Genomic DNA, 21,548 nt, shown 5'->3' with positions numbered 1-21,548 from the left:
TCTGGCCTGGGAAAACTCTGGGTGGGTGGGCCTGGCTTTAGCGTCCTTCTTCCTAGTTAACTGGGTAACAGTCCTGGCCCTCTGGGCAAGTCAAGGCTGGTGGAGGTGAATGTGGGTCAGGGAGGGAGCAGCAATGATGCCTGGGAGCCCCTGAGCCCAAGCAGAGAGGCACAGAGGCGCTGGGCAGAGAGGCCCAGAGGCGCTGGGCAGAGCTCCGTCCTTCCCATCCCTCCTAGAGCAGAGAGTCATTGCCCGGCACCTGTGTTTCAAAATACCCTGGCAGACTCCAGCTGGTGTGTGACTGCAGACTGCAGCGCTGGCAGGGGTGAGGCCCAGAGCAGGACACGCTGGCCTCCCTAGGTAGTGGGCAGGTGGGTTGGAAGGGCCCAGTCAAGCTATTCAGAGCTCCTGGGGCTCTGAAACAGAAGTCAGCCGTGTGACAAGAGCTCTGGGTGACAAGAGCTCTGTACCCGGGAGGCAGAGTGCTCCTCAGGGCAAAGCTTGGGGCTATGGAGCAGGCGAGGGGTCCTTGTCCATGCAGTGCTGCACTACTCTGCTCAGGCTGCTATGCCAAGGCACTGCAGACTGGGTGGCTTAAATGCATGTGTTTACCCTCTCAAAGTTGGGCAGACTGGAAGTCCAAGGTCAAGGTACCACATGCTGGTGTCCCCTGAGGCCCTCTCGTGACTTGCCAAGGGCCACTTTCCCACTGGGTCCTCAACTGGCCTCTCCTCCATGCACCAGCAGCCTGGGGGTTCTTCTTGAGGATGGCAGTCCTTGCTTGACCTGGGGCTCCTTTACGCCTCATTTAATCTCCATCCCCGCCTCCCAGGCCCCATCTCCAAATAAGGTCGTACGGGGGGTCAGAGTTTCAGCACCTGAGCTGGGGAGGAGCACAGACCAGTCCAGAGTAGGAGGAAAAGCACTTCCAAGTGTCTTCCAAGGCTCGGGGGCTGTGGGTATGGCGTTAGGTGAGGTGCCCAAACTTTGCCATGTACTGTCTGAAGTCTTAGCTGTTAAATGAGAACACGTGGGAGCAGACACCTTTCACCAGTTCAAGGCGACAGAGACCAAGGACACTTTCCTCCTGGCGCTGCCTCTGCCTCGCAGCTAGAGCTAGAGCTGCTGGTCTGGTGGCCGGGGCCACACCCTGTCATGCTCAGGCGTGGCCCACACCTGTCTTCCACCCAGCTGGAGCCCGGGACCCCAGGACCCCAGGACCCCAGTGACATCCCTCTAAGCCCGGCCCCTTATTCTTTCTCAGGGGTGATTCGTTCTCCTGGTGCTACATAAAACGATGTGCAAACTCAGTTTCCAAACGCTTCCAGAGAGACAGTGTGCAGGAGCCCCAAGAGTGTCCTTGGGCTTGGGGATTTTCTAGAAAGACTTCCAAAACAAAGAAAAGCTGTTATTCTTCTACTTAGAATTTATCAGAGAGAAAAGGCTGGTAACAAAAGGGAAGGAAAGGGGCCCCTAGAGCTGAAGCCAGGAGAAGTCACGCAAGCTCCCAGAGTCCTTTCTCTGCAGACTGTAGACAGCACTGGCCCTCCCAGTGAGAGGTCAGGCGAGGCCGGTGGCGACCAAAGGAGGCAGATTTAAAAAGGCCACGAACAAGCCCTTATTTGAGATATGAGATACTCCCGGGCGGAACTCCATCAGACTGACAGAGTGGACAGGAGAAGAGTCGAGGAGAAACTGCGTGGGAGTTGACCGGACTGGACTTTTATGTGGCTTACAGCAGGAAGGGAAGGGTTGGGACAGGAAAAGGCATTTTTAGAGTCCCTTGTCCCATTGGAGTTGGTCGGGGGAGCTGGCTGAAATCTAGGATTGGTTAGAAGACCCTGCTGATTGACAGGCATTAGCCAGGAGATCCCGCTGATTGATGGGCGTTTCTGCCCGCGCCTGATTGATGTGTCTTTCCTGCGCGTGCTGTTTTGTCCTAAGTCACCGCCACCTACCTGACACCCAGGACCAAGAAAGTGCTGTCACCCCAGAAGCTGACCTGAGCCCTGGTGTTCAAGGTTTTTACAGGGGCCAGTCACATAGGCTACAGTGTTCATGTGACTGACCTCAGCTGCTGAGACCCCAGCTCATCAGAGGTCAAACTGATCCAGCGTGGCCCAGGGTCCTCTTCATAAATGGCTCTGTTAGCATGAAGCTGGGTGTGGTCTGAGGTCTCAGGCTCACAGAGGTACTGTGATTGCAAAGGCTGTGCTACAGGCTCAGAGCTGGTCCCCCAAGCCACCAAGGCCACATGCAGTGTTTGGTCAACCCAGACCTGCAGTTCCCTGTATCCAGTATCCCCACATCCCTCTGGCCAGGACATTCCAGAGCAGCCACACTCAGCGCTGGATGTTGTCAATCGGATCTTTTTTAAATTTAAGTTTATATTTTTAGTTGTAAATGGATACAATACCTTTCTTTTCTTTTTTATTTTTACATGGTGCTGTGGATCAGATCCAGTGCCTCACCCGTGCTGGGCAAGCACTCTGACCCTGGACTACAGCCCCAGCCCCAGACATCTATGTTAGTACGATTTCAGAGAGATTCTGTAGTTCATGCAGAACAATTCTCCACGTGTTCTAGTGCTGTATGAATTCCTTCTGCACTTTGGCCAGCATGTGCTCCTCTGCGTGTCGGCTTATTTATATTTTTATCATTTGTGTAGCTGCTTATGAATGAAGCACATGAGCTTTTTGTCACATGTTGCAAACACATTTCTACTCTTTCTTTTACTTTTATTCTTTTTGTGCACGATACAGAAATATATATATATTTTACATAGATGGTTAATCTTTCATCATTTCAGACCTTAGTGTTAGGATAAGAGAGATTTTCCATTATTTCTTTTCATGCTTTATCTTTAAACAGTTAAGTATTTGGCCTTCTGGGGTATATTATTGTGTATTACATTAATTTCCTGGGCTGCTGTAATAAATTACCATAAACTGGCTTAAAACATCGGGTATTTATTTTCCACAGTTTTAGTAGCAACCCATTTACAATCAGGGTGTCATCTGCGCCGTGCTTTCTCCAAGACTCTCGAGGGGTGTCTGCTCCAGGCCTTTCCACAGCAGCCTGTGGCCTTCCTTGGCCTGAAGATATATATCTTTAATCTGCCTCAGTCTTGACTTGATTGCTTCTCCTCTGTCTGTCTGTCTCTTAAGAACATCAGTCACACTGGATCAGAGACACCCTAACAATCTCAACTTGGTCTCTTCTACAAGGACCCTGTTTCAAATAAGGTCATATTCCCAGGTACCAGAGATTAGAACTTTAAAGTATTTGGGGAGGGACACAAGCAATCCCTAGCATATGACTTAACATAATTTCATTTCTCTTCCCAAATGGTTACTTAATTATCCATTTATGGAACAATCTACTTTTCATCCCCGGGTTTAATTCAAGGCTTTTTACTCTTATCCAGTAATGTGTTGGTTGATTTCTGCTGACGTGTCACACTGCTCAGGAAGTACACAGGGACAGCTGGGCCTCTGGCCTCTGGGGCACTTGGGTCAGGGCCAAGGCTCCAGTGCTCATGGTAGCCTCTGTCTCTCTCACTCCAGGCCGGGCTGTTCCACAGGCTCCAGAGGACAGCGGCATCTGCAGCTCCAGGCCAACCCCAGACAGCCCAGGGAAGGGCTCTGATTGGTCCAGCTGGGGTCAGGTGTGTCCAGCTCTGACCAATCAGTGGTGGCCGTGTGGATGGCATCTATCAGGTCATAGTGGCGCCCACTGGGGCACCACGGTGGTTATGGTGGGAAGAAGCAGCATTTCCCAGAAAGGCTGAATGTTGACCCCTGCACCTGCCATCTCCAGCCTTGCTGGGGACAAGGTTCGGGGATCCTCTGAGGACTGCTGTGACGGCCACAGGTGCAGGGGCTGGGGAGGGCCCAGGGCTTCTCCTTACCACCCGGCCTTCACCCAGGGCTTGCTGGTCAACCTGAGTGGTGATGGTGGAGGGGGCGCAAGCGAGGGCCTCTGGCTGATAGGTTTGGGGTGAGTGTTGGGGTGATAAAGACCCTTTTCTGCATAAGGCCCATGGGATTTTTTTTGCAGCCTTCCCTGAGGTTTCTTTTACTTTAAGCCAAAAGCCATCGCTAGTTCAAAGGCCCCGTTTCATCCTCGGTGCATCCCCACGATTGGCAAAACCACGGCGCCTGTGGTTGTCGAGTGCCCAGAGGCACTTCACCAATACCTCAGTTTTCACAGGGTGCCAGCCTTTGTGTTTCCACACGTGTCCTTGCTGGTAAACCCTCGCTGGTCACCTCCAACATGTCGAATGACATTCATTTTAACCCACATCTTCAAGAGACTGCCTGTGTGATTAGCAGAAGCCATCTGCCGGCCTAATGAAATCAGAACAGCCAGTGTGTCCACCCCAAACTCGGGGATTAGAGAGGAAAGCCCATAAGCAGGGCCGCCGTTAGCTCAGCTGTGAGGCTGCAGGAGCAGATTGTGCGGCTCAGTCCAGCCTGAGTCTAGGAAATCTACGGGACACAATCCCAGATATTAGAAGGAAGGAAAAAAGGGAGGGCGGGAGGCAGAGGAGGAGCAGGGCAGACCTAGACTTTATTTTCCAAACAGTTCATTTTTTCCCCTCTGTGCTACTGGGGATTGCACCCAGGGATGTGCTAACACTGGGCTACATAGCCAGGTCCTTTAATTTGTTTTTATTGTTGTTATTTTAATTTTGGGGAAAAGGGTCTTGCCTAAGTTGCCCAGGCCAGCCTCAAACTGGCAAACCTCCTGCCTCAGCCTCCTGGGGTTTCAGGCATGTGCCACTGTGCCCAGCCCAAACAGCTCAATATAAGGAGAGAAATAATTCAAGACAGAATGAATTGGTTGGACAACAGTATCGTTATGTGTATTCTACGGTTGTAGCTACACTAAGAGCAGAAATAGGAAGCAACTGTATATTTTGCCAAAAGAGAATCTGTATGCTCATTTAAACTTTTTCCTTCTCATTTTAAAACCTGCAAATCCTTTTATGGAAACATTTTAAAACTATGAAGTGCACAGGGCAGGAGATGTGGAGAGGTGGGATGGGGTCTGCAGGCAGGGGTAAGGTCGAGCTCTGCCCACATCTGCCCCTGCGAGGGCTCTGGGGATTTGCAGAGCCCACTGAGGGGGCTCCTGGGGCTCTTTACACCCAGGCAAGAGAGCTGGGTCCCCAATAACCTGCCAGTCATTGGAGCAGCGGTGCCAGCTTCCTAGAGCTAAATGAGATTCCTGGAGCTGTCATAACAAAGTGCCATCAACAGGCAGCTTAAAATGACAGAAATGTGTTCTTTCGCAGTCTGGGAGCCAGAAGTTCAAAACCAAGATGTTGGCAAGGCCGTGCTCTCTGAAGCCTCTAGAAGGTTCCCCCAGCTTCTCCCTGGCTTCAGTGGTTGCAGGCCATCATTAGCTCCTTGGTGGGCCGCTGCATTGCTGTTCCCTGCTTCTGGCTTCCTGGGTGCTCCCCTCGGTGGGTCTAATGAGGACACGGGTCGTGAGGGATCAAGGTCCATTCAACTCCAGTTTAACTTTAACCTGGTTTAACTAACTACACCTCACATGACCGTATTTCCAAAGAAGTTCATGTTCTGAGGTTCTGGGAAAGACATTCATTCTTGGAGACACTGTTTTGGTGCACTGTGACCCTCTCACCCACAAAACCCCTCCTGAGACTGGACCAGACTAGTAAGAGGGAGGAGTCTCCACTTCTGGGGTGTGGAGAGAGATTTGGTGGGAACTCATCTGGCTCTCAGGGGTCTGGGCAGTGTCCCCAATGGCTGTAATTATCACCCGACTTGGACACAATGAGGCTCTAGCCTCAGCTCCAGCATCAATAGGCCCCGTGGTTCCAGGGTCTAGTGGCCCTACAAGACAGCGTGGGTCACACGGGGTGGTTCTGTGGGACTTCCAGAGGCAGTGGCTTTGGTGAAGCCATGTTCCTAATCTGTTAAGAGCCTCCATGGCACCCGGAACTTCCCCTTTACACACTGATAACAATGCAAACAAAGAAGTTACCACGAGAGGGGTGTTTTTGTGACTGTCTTGGTGATCGGATGACCAGTGGTCTGCTGAGTAGGGCCACCAAGTTGTCCAGTTTGTCCAGGATTAGTCTCAGCCGCTGCAAGTGCTACACCCAGAAATCCCCTCAGGCCCAAGCACAAAGGACAGGTGGCCACCCTCCTGGGACAGATGGGAGTCTCCATGAGCTGTGTCTGCTTAATCCACTCTGCCTCCTCCTCCTCCCTCTCCGTGCCTCTAATAAACATTTGATGACAACAATAATTATTGTTATTGGAAGTGCTCAGTAATTATTTGCTGAGTGAACAGGCCCTTGCCAGTGAAGGAAGAATTGTTTTCAATATTCTAATGTTTGGCCAATAAATGAAACAAATTGAGTTTACAGATTTGCCTAAGAACTAATGGAGATTTTTGTGCAAGTAGAAAATGCCAAGTAGGGTAAGTTTTGCAGAGCTAAATCCTCGGAAAGAGATGACCAGTGGCCAGAATGGTTTGGTCTGATTCCTGGATCATAATTGGTGGAGATTATGACTGTCCAGATCCACTTGGACATGAGGGGCCAGAGCAAGAAGGACAAATATTGGACAAATATGACAGGAAGAGAAAGAAATTATGTGACATGTCACCAACATAGCCATTTCACAAACATACCCTTGCCTCGGGCACATGAGCTAGTAGACTTGGATGTGAGTGACATGATTTTTTTAAGAACACAAAGTAGAGACCTTTGTGGGTACTCTATTGCCATGTTCTCCCATCTCACTGTACTGCAATGATACCCAATGGCCGTGAGTTTCCTGAGATCGTCCAGTCTTTATCCAGATGCGTTGGTCCCTGGACCCTGACCATGTAGACAATGTCAGCATGTGAGTGAAGGGCCAGCACAGCAGGTCGGTGGCCTGCTCCTGCCTGGGCTCCCGGGAAACCTGGACAATATCCAACCTTTGCCAACCTTTGGGAATGTGGCCCTCAGGAGCCTGTCACGTTCTGTGATTGATGACTGCTTTGTGTGCATCCAGGGCAGTGGACCGTGCCCTGCTTCCTTACTGGGACGGTTTGTACGAACGTCAGGACTGATGTGTGCCTGGTCCCAATGCTGGAGTCCTGAGGTCAGTTCTGTGGCTGGTCGCTAAGCAGGATGTGTCCTTGTGACTCATCCCCCCAGAGCCTCGAACCCTGAGCTTTGCATGTGTTTTCTTGGGCAAAGTTCACATGCCCTGGATTTCTCTGCCAGGTAGAGCTCCCCGTGTCTGAAATGAGGAGGCAGGAGGAGGCTGGGCCAGGAGACTCGGGATCCTGCGATGAGCATCTCTTCCTGCTGCTGTTTGCCTGTATCCTCCACGTAACAAACGTTAACTTACTGAGTCTGGTCAGTCCTTCCAGCAAATCACCTCTGACATGTAAGAGAAGCCCAGCTCCTTTTTATCCTGCTGGACGCCGCCCAAACCTGAGAACCAGGTCTGTCCCCGCTCTCGCCCAGGTGACCACTTCCAGCTTTGGGTGAGTGTTGAGAGAAGCAAGGGCTAGGGATGTCACAGATAAACCAGGAGCTCAAGTTATGACGCCTTGGAGGTGGCTCCCTCTTCAGACGAGGCCCCAGCGTCTGCAGAAAGCAGGATGTCCAGGGCAGAGGGCGGTGGGGAGGGCAAAGTCCCTGGGCAGCACATCTCAGGGCTCTGGGATATGCAGACTCAGACTGGTCCGCAGTACAGAAGTCAAGGCCTCAAGTGCTTCTGCAGAGTCCTGCTGCTGGTTGCTGGCTCAGCCAAGCAAGCACTTTGGGCCACGGTGTCCTCCAGCCCCAAACCCCGCCTGTGTTTCTGCCCTTCTCTCTATCTCTTTTATCTATGTACCTATCTTTAGTACTTTTATGTCTTTAAGCTGAGGAGCACAGGCACAATGAAAGTGTCAATAAGGTGATTTAAAAAGTAGGATGATTGAACAGATACCAATAAAACAAACTAAAAAGAGAGCTAACTGACAATCACACACACACACTTGCTACTAAGATAAAGCCCCAGGATTTGATGAATGTGAAAGTGAATGGCTGCCAGGTGGGGTGTCTCATGCCCCTAATCCCAGTGCCTTGGAGGCTGAGACAGGAGGATCACAAGTTGAAGAGCAGTCCCAGCCATTTAGTGAGGCCCCGAAGCCGCTTAGTGAGACCCTGTCTTAAAATGAAACCTAAGGCCTGGGGCTGTGGCTCAGTGGCAGAGCACTCGCCTCGAATATGGAAGGCACTAGGTGCAATCCTCAGCACCACACAAAAATAAAATAAAGGTATTGTGTCCATCTACAACTAAAAAAAATTTTAAAAAGAAGAAGTATAAAAAGGGTGGGAGACGTGGCTCCGTGATAAAGCCCCTCTGGGTTCAATCCCTAGTAGCAAAAAAAAAAAAAAAAAAAAAGAACAGTTTTCCAGAATAGCCAAAACAGTCTTGAAAAAGAAGAACAGGGGAGAAGAGCCATCTTTCTTTCTTTATTTATTTTTAAAGAGAGAGAGAGAGAATTTTAATATTTATTTTTTAGTTTTCGGCAGACACAACATCTTTGTTTGTCTGTGGTGCTGAGGATCGAACCCGGGCTCCACGCATGCCAGGCGAGCGTGCTACTGCTTGAGCCACATCCCCAGCCCAAGGAGTCACCTTTCTGATTTGGAAACATACTACATGGGAGGTAATGAGGGCAGCATGGGGCAGGCATCACACACAGACTAGTGGGAGAGGACTGAGAATTCAGAAACAAACCTACATGTCCGTGGCCAACTGAATTTCAACAAGAATGTCAAGACCATGAAATGGGGAGAATGCTTTATTTTTAACCATTTGTGTTGGGCCAGGTGCAGTGACTCTTGTAATCCCAGAAATTTGAGAGACTGAGGCCTAAGGATCTCAAGGTCAAGGCCAGCCTGCACAAATTACTAAGACCCTAAGCAACATAAAAACAAAATAAAAAGTACTGGGGATATGCTCAGTGGTACTGAAATAGTTGCATAGCTGGAGAAAAAAAAAAAAAAAGAAAAGATTTTTTTTTTTTTTTTGGTACTGGGAGAGACCTCAAGGTTGCTTAATCACTGAGTCACATTCCCAGCCCTTTTTTATTTTTTATTTTGAGACAGGGTGTCTCTCAGTTGCTGGGACTGGCCTTGAACTTCTGATTCTCCTGTCTCAGTCTCCGGAGCCAAAGGAGTTACAGGCATGCACCACTGTACCCAGCCACAGAAATTAACTTAGCCCATTAAGTTTTTGAGTTTTTAATACTGCCACTATTTCAGAAATTGACACAGGTGCATTGAAATAGGCTGAAAATTATAACCTAGAGCTTATATATCCTTTATTCATTTTTCATGAAATTACATATTTTTTCAAAATCTCTAATCGTTCACTATTGTTTTTCTCAGAAAGATGGAATTCTAAACACACAGTATTTATTTCAAGAGTTTCCATAAATGATATGTTTTTTGCTCAAGTTAAATATTTTAGGTGTCTCACATCTGGGACAATGGAACTTAAGTTAAAATTGATCCAAGATCAAAATGTATAACTTCATGATGTCAGACTTTCAATGACATCCAAGATAAAACTCCTAAAGCACAAACAACAAAATAAGAGAGATAGATAAATTGGATTTTATCACAATTAAAGCTTATTGTCATCAAAAGAAACCATCAAAAAGTGAAAAGAAATGAGTGCAGTTTCACGCACCTGCCACCCTACTGACCCAGGAGGCTGGGTCAGGAGGATCCCAGGAGAGGCCAAGCTGGGCATTTTAGCAAGAGCCTGCTTCAAAATAAAATAAAAAGGGCTGGGGTGTAGCTCAGTGATAGAGGGCGTGCTTAGCATGCATGAACTTCTGGGTTTAATCCCCAGTACTAAGAAAGAAAGAGAGAAAGGAAAAAGGGGGGGGCAGTAGGGAGGGGAGAGATGGAGGAGGAACCCATGGAATGGGAGAAGGTATTTGTAAGACATATATCTGAGAAGAGTCTAATATTCATAATATATAGAATTCAACAGTAAGACCAGCCATCCAACTAAAAAATGGGCAAAGGACTAGGATAGGCATTTTGTCCAGTGATAATATGCAAATGGTCAATAAGCACATGAAAAGACGCTCAGCATTATCAGCCATTAAGGAAATGCAAATCAAAACCACAGCATACCACTGCAAGCTCACCACAGTGATAAAAACTAACAAAGAACAAACCAAACAAACAACAAGAGGGGGCAGAGGTGAGACGCTGAAGCCCCAAACGCGGTGGGCTTCCACAGTGGAATCAACCTGGCGGTTCCTCAGAAAGGGAAGCTGAGAGGCACCGTGTGGCCCAGAGATTCTGCTCCCAGGTATGCACTGCCCAAGTTGAAAACAGGTGTTTAAGCAAAAAGTCATACACAAATGCTCATTATTCACAAAAGCCAAAAGGTATAAATGACCCAAATACCCGTGGATGGAAGAATGGATGGGCTAAGCGTGGTACCCAGCCACACAGTGGAAGGTTCGTGATGAGGATGAGTGCTGGTGGATGCTGCAGGATGGGCCAACCTTAAAATATCATGCTCCTGGAAAGGAGAAAAAAGCACAAAAAAAGCACAAACCGCACGGTTCCATTTTTATGAATCATCTAGAATAAGCAAATCGGAAGATCAGCTGCTGCTTAGGGCTGGGGTGGAAGCTGGGGTGAGAGCCGGGGTGTGGCGTTGCATCTGACGACAGGCGATGGAAACGTTCCACAGTTGGCCGCGGTGACGTGCTCCAATCTGTAGATATTCTAGAAACCACTGAAGTGTACAGCTATGTGGTGAGGTTCCATGGTGTTGCATTACGTCTCAATAAAGACGTTTTAAAAAAAGAACAGTCATCTTCCTTGGGCCAGCTGGATGCGTCCACCTGCTTGCTCTGTCCCCTCCCCACCCCACCCCCAACGTTTGTCAGGCAGAAAAAGCACCAAGGGGCTTTAGAACAAAAGGAATCCTGGTTCAATAAAGCAAGGCTTCTTAGATTCGGATCCCGGATCTCTTGTGAATTTGTCAAAGTAGTGGTTCTCCTAGCTTGCAAGAATATGAACACACAAAGGTTGTTCTGTAATCTTGGTGTGTTTGTGGATCCCCACAGGTCATCTGCGGATTCCCAGGCGAGGACCTTCGCAAGAATGAGCACCTAGTACGTGCGTCAAGGTTTCTGAATGCCATTCTCACTGAAAACAACCAGTCTAGGGGAAAAGAGTTATATATATATATATATATATATTTGGGATAGAAAGAGAGAGAGAGAGAGAGAGGCGAGGTGGGTGGAGGATGGTGTGGTCATATATGGCAGAACGCTAACACTTGGTGTATCTGAGTGATGGGAGTATGGAGATATTTTTTATGATGCTGGGCCTTGCACATGCTAAGCAGACCCTCTACCACTGAGCTGGAATTTTTTTTTTTTATGCTATTCTTGCAACTCTTCAAATCTGTCATTATTTAAAAATAGAAATTTGAAAACTTAAAATTTTAAAAAGAATATTTTATAATAAGAGCAAATAAATTTTGTGATGAAAAATAAAATATTTGAAAAACAAAAGTTTGAAAAACAAAGAACCTCTGCATAAAAACTTTAGTCACCAGGTATGGTGGCGCATGCCTGTATTTCCAGCCCGTCTGAGGTAGGGGGATTGCAAGTTTAAGGCCAGCCTGGGCAATTTTGTGAGATCCTGTCACCAAAAAGGACTGGGGATGTAGTTCAGAGGTAAAGCATCCCTAGGTTCAATCTCTGGTACCAAAAAAACAAAACACAACTTTATAGACAAATTCCCCACCCCCCGAATTCTCCTGCCAGGCGGGCTGCGAGAGGTGCAAAGCCCGGTTGGCAAAGATACCAGCTGAGCATCCCAGAGGCCTGGAGCTGCCTGGGAGACGTCGTTGCTGGAAAGGCCGAGGATGAGAAAATCAAGTCTGAGACAAGGTGAGCTTCCAGAAGGATCCAAGAGCCCAGAGGCTCTACACATCCTCACTGTTAGAGACCTGCTGTGATCCTTCCAGTCTGCCATCTAGCCAGCACCAGGTAACCAAAGCACAGATTGAGCTCCTCCATCTACCTAGGAGAAGAGGCCACCATCCCAGGCAATAGCAATGACCTTGTAGAGGTGCCATTGCTAGCCACACACGAGTGTCACCGCAGGGGGAACGGGTGACCCTTTACAAGCTTTTTGTGCCAAGGAGCATTTGAAATATTTCACTCCTCTTTCGTCAGTTCTCCCAGCAACGTGTGAATGTGTGCGTCACTACCGCCCGCTACTGTGCAGAAGGTAGGTGAGTAACTGGCCCAGCGTCACACAGCCAGGGACAGATCTGAAACTCCGGTCAACACAAGACAGCAAGCCTAGCCCTCGAACGCACCTCTCCTACTTTTGGATCCCGGGCTCCTGGGATGGAAGGCGGGCCAGCTGCAGGGAGCAGGCTTGAGACACGGGGGCCATGGCTGGGCTCCGACCCAGAAGGCCCCTCTCCCCTGCGGTGGGAGTCTCTTCTCCATTGCTCAGTTATGAATAAATTGTTTAAACTTGGTATTTGTGAGTTTCACACCAAATTGGAAAAAAAGGTTAGTTCAGCCAGTTGGCATTTCTTAAGGATCTAAAATATTTAAATGTATTTAATATTTAAATGTGTTAGCTGAAGCTTTTGTGCATTCTCATGGAAAAGCTGCTGCCAAACATGTTTCGAGTACCATTTGGGAGGACATATTGTCCTTCCCACACTGCCCAAGGACCAGGACAGGAGAGTTGGAGGAGAGAGCCTCCTTCTGTCCCCCTTCACCACTGAGCCACATCCCCAGCCCTTTTTTATATTTTATAGAGAGACAGGGTCTTGCAGAGTTGCTCAGGGCCTTGCTAATTTGCTGAGGCTGGCTTTGAACCGTGATCCTCCTGCCTCAGCCTCCCAGCCACTGGGATTACAGGTGTGCACCACTGGGCCTGGTTAGCTTTTGATTCTGGACCCCTCTTCTCAAGTTATTATACACAGTTGTAGCCACACAGCAATCTGCATCTTGGCTCCTCATCTACTGGTCACCCCAAAGGCATGCAGTACATAAATAAATGGTACTGTTTTTTTACAGCACAGATAGCTACTTGCCTTTGATCTGAGGGCAAACCAGAAGCCCACATTCTTCAAAAAGGTTGTTCTGTGGCTGGGCATAGTGTACATACCTGAAATCCCAGCCACTTGGGAGGCTGAGGCAGGAGGATGGCAAGTTTGAAGTCATCCTAGGCAAATTACAGAGAACCTGTCTCAAAATGAAAAGGACTAGGGATGTAGCTGAGTGGTAAATTGCCCTGGTTCAATCCCCAGTACCCAAACAAACAAACAAACAAATAAAAACAAAAAGCAAGAGAAAGTGGAGTCTGTTGGTTTCCGTCCCCTGGACCTGGGCTCCTGCTTGTGTGGGAGTGCTAGGCTGGGACAGAGGTGCTGTTGCATGATGGGAAGGTCAGAACAGGTCTGAGGCTTCTGTCCCGTTCTCTCTTCCCCTCAGGATGTCATGGCCCGGAGCCCACCCCCACGTCACAGGAGGCAGACATGCAGAGGCAGACCCCTGCCATGCAGCCACCCAGCCCAGATGCTCAGGAAGATAAGCTGCTGATGACCAGCCACAGCCCTCCACACACACCTGGCCAGTTGAGGCTAGGCCTCCCCACCCACCCTGTCCAAGTTCCTGACCCTCGGAATCCCAGAGCAAACGAAGTCATTCTTGTCCTCCGCTGTTATATCTGGGGTGGTGGTTACACAGCACAGATAGCCATGGGCACGTCCAGCATCGGGGTTCACTGAATGACAGCTCTGGGAATGGGGACCCTTCAGATCTGAGTTGCAAAAGCAGCTAGAGCCCAGCTCTCTGGGCTCAAATCCAGTCTCTTACCAGCTCTGTGACCTCAGGAAAGTCACTTTCCCTCTCTGTGTCTTGCGTGTCTTCACCTGTGGAGAGTGACAGTCCACCCCTGGGAAGGCTGCCATGAGGCTCAGGTGGGGATGCAGGAGCAGCTCCTGTCCCCTGGGAGCACCGTTGATGTCTTCACCATCGTCCACGGGCGTTAGCCCTGGGCCAGTGGGAGCTTATCCAAGGAACACTTGCACTTCTTTATCCCAGAGGCTGAGGGGGAGAAAGGCTGTCTGTCTGTCTGTGTGTTGGGTAGTTGAGGCATAAAGAAAAATGCCTTATTCAGCAGGAAGGAGTTGAAGGTCCCTGTTAGGAGCCTGCTGGCAGAGTGGGCGCCTGTGGTATTAGTGTGTGCACGTGGGTGCACGTGTGTGGTGTGTGTGTGCACTTGGGCTGTGTGTGTGCAGAAAGACAGCGGTGTGGCCCCAGGTCAAGGTGGGAGATGCCTCTAGGGACCCTGAGGGGCCTGGTGGGGTGTCAAGATCTCGCCCTAAAGTCCAGGGCCGGGGCTTTAAGGGAGGCTTTGATCCAAGGCCCATCCTAGACACAGGGAGGGGCTCATGGGAGGGGCAGGGAAGCATCAGGACCACCTGGTTCCCAGGCCAGGAGGACCCTCTCCCGTCACCTGCAGGGCTGGGGCTGGTGATGAGAGGAGCCAAGCCCCACTCCATGTGCACGGCGTCTCTGTGCTGGCCGCTGGCTTTCCCGCAGCCTCTCTCTTCCCAGGCAAGGGGCTGACCCCTAGCCTGCAGCTTCACCTGTCCTGGTTACCAATAGCAACAAGCCTCTGTCGCCAGGCTCCCTTCTGCCTCTGCCCATCGCCAACTGCATTAGACACCACACAACCGCCACTCAGACATGTGAACAGCCGTCCCCGGGGAGGCTGTTAGCCGTTTTAAAGACCTTGAAATTACTTTGATGAAAATGCTACTTATGATAAACTCCTGTTGCGAAGCAAATCTGCGTGGGCCATCTGCCTGCTCTAACGACTGTGATTCCATGGTTGCCCATGGAGGATCCTGGCCACTGCCACTGCTCTCAGACACAGCGCAGACTAGTGCGTTGCCATCACTCTGGGTCCCCAGATGGTTATGCCTCCTGGTGCCTGTGGTTGGCACATAGTGGGCACTTAATAGATGCTCGTGTAAGGAGGGAACGAATAACTGGGTAAAAGGCACTGGCAGATATGAGGACCTCATTAAAACCTTCCTGATTCAAATCTGCTGGTCTGAAGCAGCTGTGATTCCAAGCCCCACCCATGCAGGGCAGATGTCCCCAGTTTGCAAATTCCAGGGAAAAGAATAGGGCCAGGGGCAGAGCAGCATTCCCTGCCTGGGGGGATCAGCCTCTGCCTAGGACCTCTGCATCACAATGCCCTCTGCTGCTTTATTGCCAGAGCTTCGGACCCTCACACCTGGGCCAGGGCCTTGGAAGGTCTTAGAATACGACTGTGGAATACAGCTAAGCGAGTCCCCCCGCACGAGGAACTTCGTGTTCCTGCTGGGCATGAGCAGCCATCGCAGTCTTTCCAGGGGACAGCATTGCTGCCGAGCACTGGCCACAACCTGGGAGGACACGTCAGGCAGCCCACTCTTCACAGTCTGCAGAACGCATGGAATGGAGCCACCTTCGGGCTCAAGATCCAAGTTTCAGATCTGCCTTCCAACCTGGTGGCAAGTCTTTCTGAACCTATCCCCATTAAATTAACAATCATTTTATTCTGTGAGGATTGATTTGAGTTCTAGGAAGAGCTGAGTCACTCAGGGCTGAATCTAGGGAACGAGGTGGATGATCAAGCTTGGATATCACATTTTTAGGTGTAAAATGACAAATGGCTTTAAAGCAATCAAACGGATCTTCACACGTGACTCCTCACCTGAATCTTGTACTACACGGACTTTTCGGCAAAGGAGGGGGCTGCGGGAAGAAATGCCCAGGGTGGCCCTCACCCTCAGGGGCGGCCAGGGGTGCTCTCTATCTCAGGCCAGTGGTGTTCATTATGGTCACCAGCACGGCTGACAAACAGATAGGCCCAATGACCACGCACCCTGAAAACAGCAGACCACACCCTGGACTTCAGGAATAACTGATTGGCCGAGTGCCTGCCAGGCCCCACTTCCCTCTCTGCCTTCCCCAAAGTAAACACTAACCCTGCTGGTACAGGATTAGCCCTAGTTCCCGGAAGGAACAAAGGCGGAACTTAATTACTAGAATAAATTATTTGTCAGAATTACGTGAGGGTTCATTTACTAGCCTCTCTCCAGCCTCCCTCCTGAGTGCTCAGACTCATTAGTGGTCCACCCAACACCCACTCCTCCCCTCCGCCTTGCCAGGAGAACCTCCACTTGTTATAGTGGAGCCCATTCTCCTTGCAGTTGGAGGCACACTAGAGCAGAAGTCCAAGGGTTTCTGAAGAATCTTTGACTTTCCTGATAAAAGGCACAGATATGCCCGCAGCCTCCTCTTTCGTCACTTCTTGCTGTCTGGAAAGTAGACCAGATGTCTGGAACTGCAGCAGCCCTATGAAACCAAAGGAAGTGAGCCAGAGGAGAGAGTCCACCTGACAAGATGAGGACAAACAGGAGGCAGGATGGCCCGGTCCGGCAACAGAAACAAGGCCAGCTACCCCCGGGTCCTCAGCATGCAGGACCCACAAGGGCCCTTGCCGGGGACTCCAGCCTCTCTGCTCCCAGCAGCAGACACAGAACAGCCCAACACTCAGGCCACACCTTCATTCAAGGAGCATATGGTGAGTGGGGGTGGGGCAAGTGGGCATGTCTCCACCAGCAATCCCAAGCCTCAGACGGATCTGTTCATTTAGGGAAAAGGTGGGAAGAACCCCAGCACTTCAAGGCTGCTGTGCTTCTCTTGAACAAATTCTGAAATCAATAGCTCCAGTATGATTTTTAGTTTCTGACTTAAAATGCAGTAAAGCAACTGTATGTGAATATTTTGAATTTGCAAATGACTCATGTACTCGGCAGCCCATAGTCTCCTCGTGGGCAGGAGAGGGGCCTGGATGCCTGTTAAGATCCATGCTCAGCTGAGGGTGAAAGGAATCTGTGCATCACAGGATCCTGCTGTGTGCGGGAGACCCCACCTCCAGCGCTTCCTTTAACCCCACACCCACCTCCACGGTGAGATCTTATGACCTGTCTTGTATACATTTTGAACCTGAGTCTCAGAGGTTGAGTGATTTTGCCCAAAGCTACGACTGGTAGCACCAGTCAGACTCCCCAGCATTTCTCTGGGTTAGCACCAGCTCTGTGGCCAGTGCCTGACTGGCCTGAGTCCTGATGGACACTGTCAGGGAAGAGCCTGCTCAGCTGCAACCTTAGAAGCACAGGTTTTCTTCCTTCCCCACCTCTCCTGCCTTCCTTCCTTTCTTTATCTCTCCCTCTCTTCCTTTCTCATGTTTTATTTTTTGGTAGGTGGTGGGGGGAATCAAACTTCAGAGTTTAGAAGCTCCTGAATGTTTCCCTCGATGTATTGACTTGGAGAATTGCTACATTGCCCTCTGGACTATTTCGGGAGAATGTGAGTTGGGATCCGTGAAAGAGACATTAATAGATGTGAACGCTTTACCAGGATGCAACAAAGCTGTGTTCATAAGGAGCCGACTGGGGTCCATCTGTTTAATTCTCTTCTCTTCTTGAGAGAAAATAACACCACTATGTCAAAGTAACCCTGAGGATACACTCACGTCGGCCTTTCTCATGTCCAGCGTGTGGAAAGACAGCTCAACATCAGAGCCGCGGGTATTGTGTATAAATACCCGATACCTGCAAGACTTCTTGAATACATTCATATCGACCCTCAACCTCCAGAATGCTGTCCTGTGGCCAAAGGAGTGAGTGCAGGTGTGTGGGAAGGCTGGAGAAGAGATGGACACCGTCAGGACATCGTCCCTCGGGGCAGCCCAGAGGAAGCAGTGGGAGAGACCAGGACAAGATGGTCCCAGTTCAGTTTGGGTTGTGGCCTCCGATTTGTATGCTAACGTCCTCAGCCCTAGTACTCAACATGTGATCTTATTTGTAGAGGTAGCTAGTTAAGATGAGTTCAGCCTGGAACCGGGTGGACCTCTAGTGCAGTATGTCTACAGTCCGTACAAAAAACTGAAACTGTGGGACAAGTGGACAGACGCAAGCCCGAGGTGACCCCAGGTACAGGTGGAGGCAGAGATTTGGGTGTGCCGTAGTGTTCGGGTGCCAGCACACCCAGAGGCCAGGGAGACATTGCCCACTCTTCCTGGCAGCCTGCGGACACCTTGGTATCCACCTTCCTGCCTGCAGAGCTGGGAGATGACAAATTGCTGCTAAGTCTCCCAGTTGGTGGCACTTTGTTAGAACAGCCCTGACCAACGAATATGTCCTTCAAGGACATTGACCTTGATGACTAGGAAGTTTCCCACATGTCTGCTGATTTCTTCATGCGTTTTTTCTTTCCTTTGTAGAACAGTTATTGGGCTGCATGTTGACCACCCTGCTGAGCCCTTCCTTGGCCCCAAGAGTCTTGTTCCTGGGAGGGAATGTGCCCGTACCTTGGTGTGTCCTTAAGGCTGCCACGTGCTGAGTTAGGTGATGTAGGAGCATGGTGTGCATGCAGTAAGTGTGTATGTGAGAGTGTGTGCAGTATATGTGTGTGAGTGCATGAGAGTGAACACGTCCACGTGTGTACCTGCAAGTGTGCACAACAGTGTGACTGTTCCTGGGTGTGAGTGTGTGTGAGCAGGAGTGAGGTCTCAGAGGCTCACACACCTGCCTGAGGCTCCGCCCCTTGTTGTTCTGGAGGTGGAGGCTGAGTTTATCGCTGGAGAGAAGGAAACCTGCCCAAAGTTCCCACACAGGGGCCTGCGCGAGGGGGCGGCTCCACCCTCTGAAGGGCCCAGAGTTTTCCAGTGGGGTCCTGCGGGGGTCCGGCTAGGACTGGACTGGACTCACAGCTGGGACCAACATGAGAGAAAGGAAAGAGCATTAAGCTTTTCTAACAGCCTCCCTGTTTTCACCCCTGGGGATTCACCAGAAGTGGTGAGGCCGCACATGGGAGAGTTATGCAGCCATTGAAGGTCCACTTGGAGGAATTTTTAATCCCAGGGGAAGCTGCTTGTGGGTGGAAAGTAGAGCGACCTTCAGACTCACTCAGTCCACATCTGGGCTCACGGGTTGCTGGCGGTATGTCCTCGGGCACCACCGCCCCTCCCTGCCTCGGGTTCTGTAAGACGGGCGCCACAAGCCCACCAGCCCCAGAGGCAGTGGGTGACACTGAGGGGTTCCCAGCACCAGAAGCCCTGACCTGTGGCATCCGCTGACTGTCATGACCACCATTCCCAGGATGACCAATATCAAGCTCCTGATGGTTTTATGACTTACAAAATTTCTGAAAACTTTGCACCCACACAAGCCAGGGGAGCTGACCCAGCTCACCTCCAGAGGGTTATTCAGGAGATTAAGGACTGTACGGACCGAACACTGGGCAACGCCTAGCCCGAGAGACAAATGGGAGCTGTCATTACTATTGTATTTTATCACATCGTCATAGATACGTAAGTGCAATAAAACGAGTGGCCAGTATGGTTGCACTCGCTTGTAATCCCAATGACTCGTGAGGCTGAGGCAGGAGGATCACAGGTTTGAGGTCAGCCTCAGCAACTTAGTGAGGGCCCTGTCTCAAAATAGGAAATATAGGGTGCTAGGGGTGTGGCTTAGTGGTTGAGTGTTCCTGGGTTCCATCCCCATACTAAAAACAAAAAAAAAGTTAAGAATAAAATAAAGAAAAAGAGCAATGATATGTGACAGAGGAAGGGGTTAGTCTGGCTCTATAGGTTTAAGGCTCAAAATGAATTAACTAAAAGAGAGCTCTCACCCTGACAGTGGAGGATGAGGGGTCATTTATACATAAGTATGAGAATGTCTCCAGGTTTTGTACAATGAGCAAGTAGATTGATGGCTCCATCGCTCTGGGCCTAAGACAAGGCTCACATGGAGGGTGGGAAGGGCCGGTAGAGGGAAGCAGCTCATGGTGGGGTCAGGGGCAGAGAGAGAAGGAGGAGGAGGAGGGGTGAGGGAAGAGGTCACAGGGACCAGGAGCCTTCCAGAGCACACCCCGTGACCCAGCCACGCCCACCTGCCTCATTACCACCCAGCCACGCCCACCTGCCTCATTACCACCCAGCCACGCCCACCTGCCTCATTACCACCCAGCCACGCCCACCTGCCTCATTACCACCCAGCCACGCCCACCTGCCTCATTACCACCCAGCCACGCCCACCTGCCTCATTACCACCCAGTCACGCCCACCTGCCTCATTACCACCCAGCCACGCCCACCTGCCTCATTACCACCCAGTCAGTCCTTCAAACTAGAACTCATCAGGTCTCAGCTCCCATAGGCCAGTCACTTCAGCTCTGCCGATTCCTGCAGAAACCCAGGAGCTCTGCGGGGACACCCATATCCAACCCATGTCAGGTCCTTGCAGATGCAGTTAGCTAAAATGAGAATGTCCTGAAGCAGGGTAGCCCCTGACCCAACATGACTGTGTCCTTGAGACTCAGCCTTACATGGCTGCCTGGGTCACAGCCACAGAGGGGAGGGCCTGCTGGGCGGAGGGCACCGGGAGAGGAGCAATGCGTCTGAAAGCCAAGAGCCACCGAGGATTGCCAGCAGGTGCCTGCGGCGAGGAGGAGCCTGGGGGTGGGGGGACTCTCCTAGGCCTTCTGGAAGGATCCAACGTTGCGATGCCTTGATCTGGGTTTCTGGCCTCCAGAACTGTGAGATGATACATTTCCCTGTGTCTAAGCTGCTGGTTTGTGCTGCTGGGTTTTGGCGCCCTGAGAAGCGAACACACTGAACCAAAGGCCAGGACTCAACCCGGGGCCAGTCCCTCCCCAGCCTCCAAGGGCAGCCCTGGGGAGCAGGGCCCCAGCTGGACTGCACCTGAAAGGAGCAAAGGCCTGGCTGCTGTGGGACAGGGACAAAGCTGAGGTGTTCAGAGGACGCTCCGCTCTGTTTCTTCAGGATCCTTGGACAGTGAGTCCCTCCTGACCCGCAAGGCACCGGCTAGAGACCAGGAGTGTGATCCGCCCACTCACTGCACAAAGCCAGACTCAGCAGAACCTGGAGCCAAGACCTTCCTGGGGCAGAGGAGGTGGGGGCTCAGGGCCACGCAGGGCCACTGTGGTTCTGGAGCTGGGTTGGGGTCCTCCCTAGCTCTCCTGCCCGGCCTTGGCCTCTCAGTCCTCAGCCCTGACTCTCCACAGCTGTCATGATGGCAGTGCAGGAGGGGCCTCCCCAGCGGCTTAGTCCTCCCCTGGGAACAGAGCGGTGGCGGGAGATTAAGCTGCTAATTTGGAACCAGGGGCTGATGTGCTATAAAAAGCAGGCAGGCTTTGGGATCTGGTTGGCTTTCTAAAGTAAGCCATTTCAGAACCTCGTCCCCCACACAGGGGAGACGGAGTCAGTGGGATTCGGCTCTCTCCTCACCCTCTTCCTCCTTTAAACGTTCTCTTCCAGCCCCCTCCCCTAACTCTCCACACTCCGCCGACCCATGCCCCTTGTGGAGCTCTGGGAGAAGAGGGGACAGCCAAGACCCCTCTCCAGCTGGGGTCAGCCCCATTAAC

General features: G+C 50.8%; 1 long non-coding RNA gene across 4 annotated transcripts; it reads left to right on the top strand.

Moving 5' to 3' along the window:
* Positions 1 to 3,523: 3,523 nt before the first annotated feature.
* LOC120885733 (uncharacterized) lies at positions 3,524 to 13,392 on the top strand. Of its 4 annotated transcripts, XR_013424409.1 has the most exons (5): positions 3,538 to 7,518; positions 10,215 to 10,358; positions 11,128 to 11,175; positions 11,836 to 11,961; positions 12,250 to 13,392. It is a non-coding gene; the product is annotated as an uncharacterized LOC120885733 (long non-coding RNA). The 4 variants fall into 4 exon arrangements; XR_013424411.1 differs by having other exon boundaries at positions 3,524 to 7,476; positions 10,215 to 11,175; XR_013424408.1 differs by having other exon boundaries at positions 3,525 to 7,518; positions 10,215 to 11,175.
* Positions 13,393 to 21,548: the final 8,156 nt, after the last annotated feature.

This window comes from Ictidomys tridecemlineatus, chromosome 1 (assembly GCF_052094955.1).
Source record: "Ictidomys tridecemlineatus isolate mIctTri1 chromosome 1, mIctTri1.hap1, whole genome shotgun sequence".
In the NCBI taxonomy this organism is placed as follows: domain Eukaryota; kingdom Metazoa; phylum Chordata; class Mammalia; order Rodentia; family Sciuridae; genus Ictidomys; species Ictidomys tridecemlineatus.
This window is presented reverse-complemented; position numbering and strand designations above follow the sequence as displayed.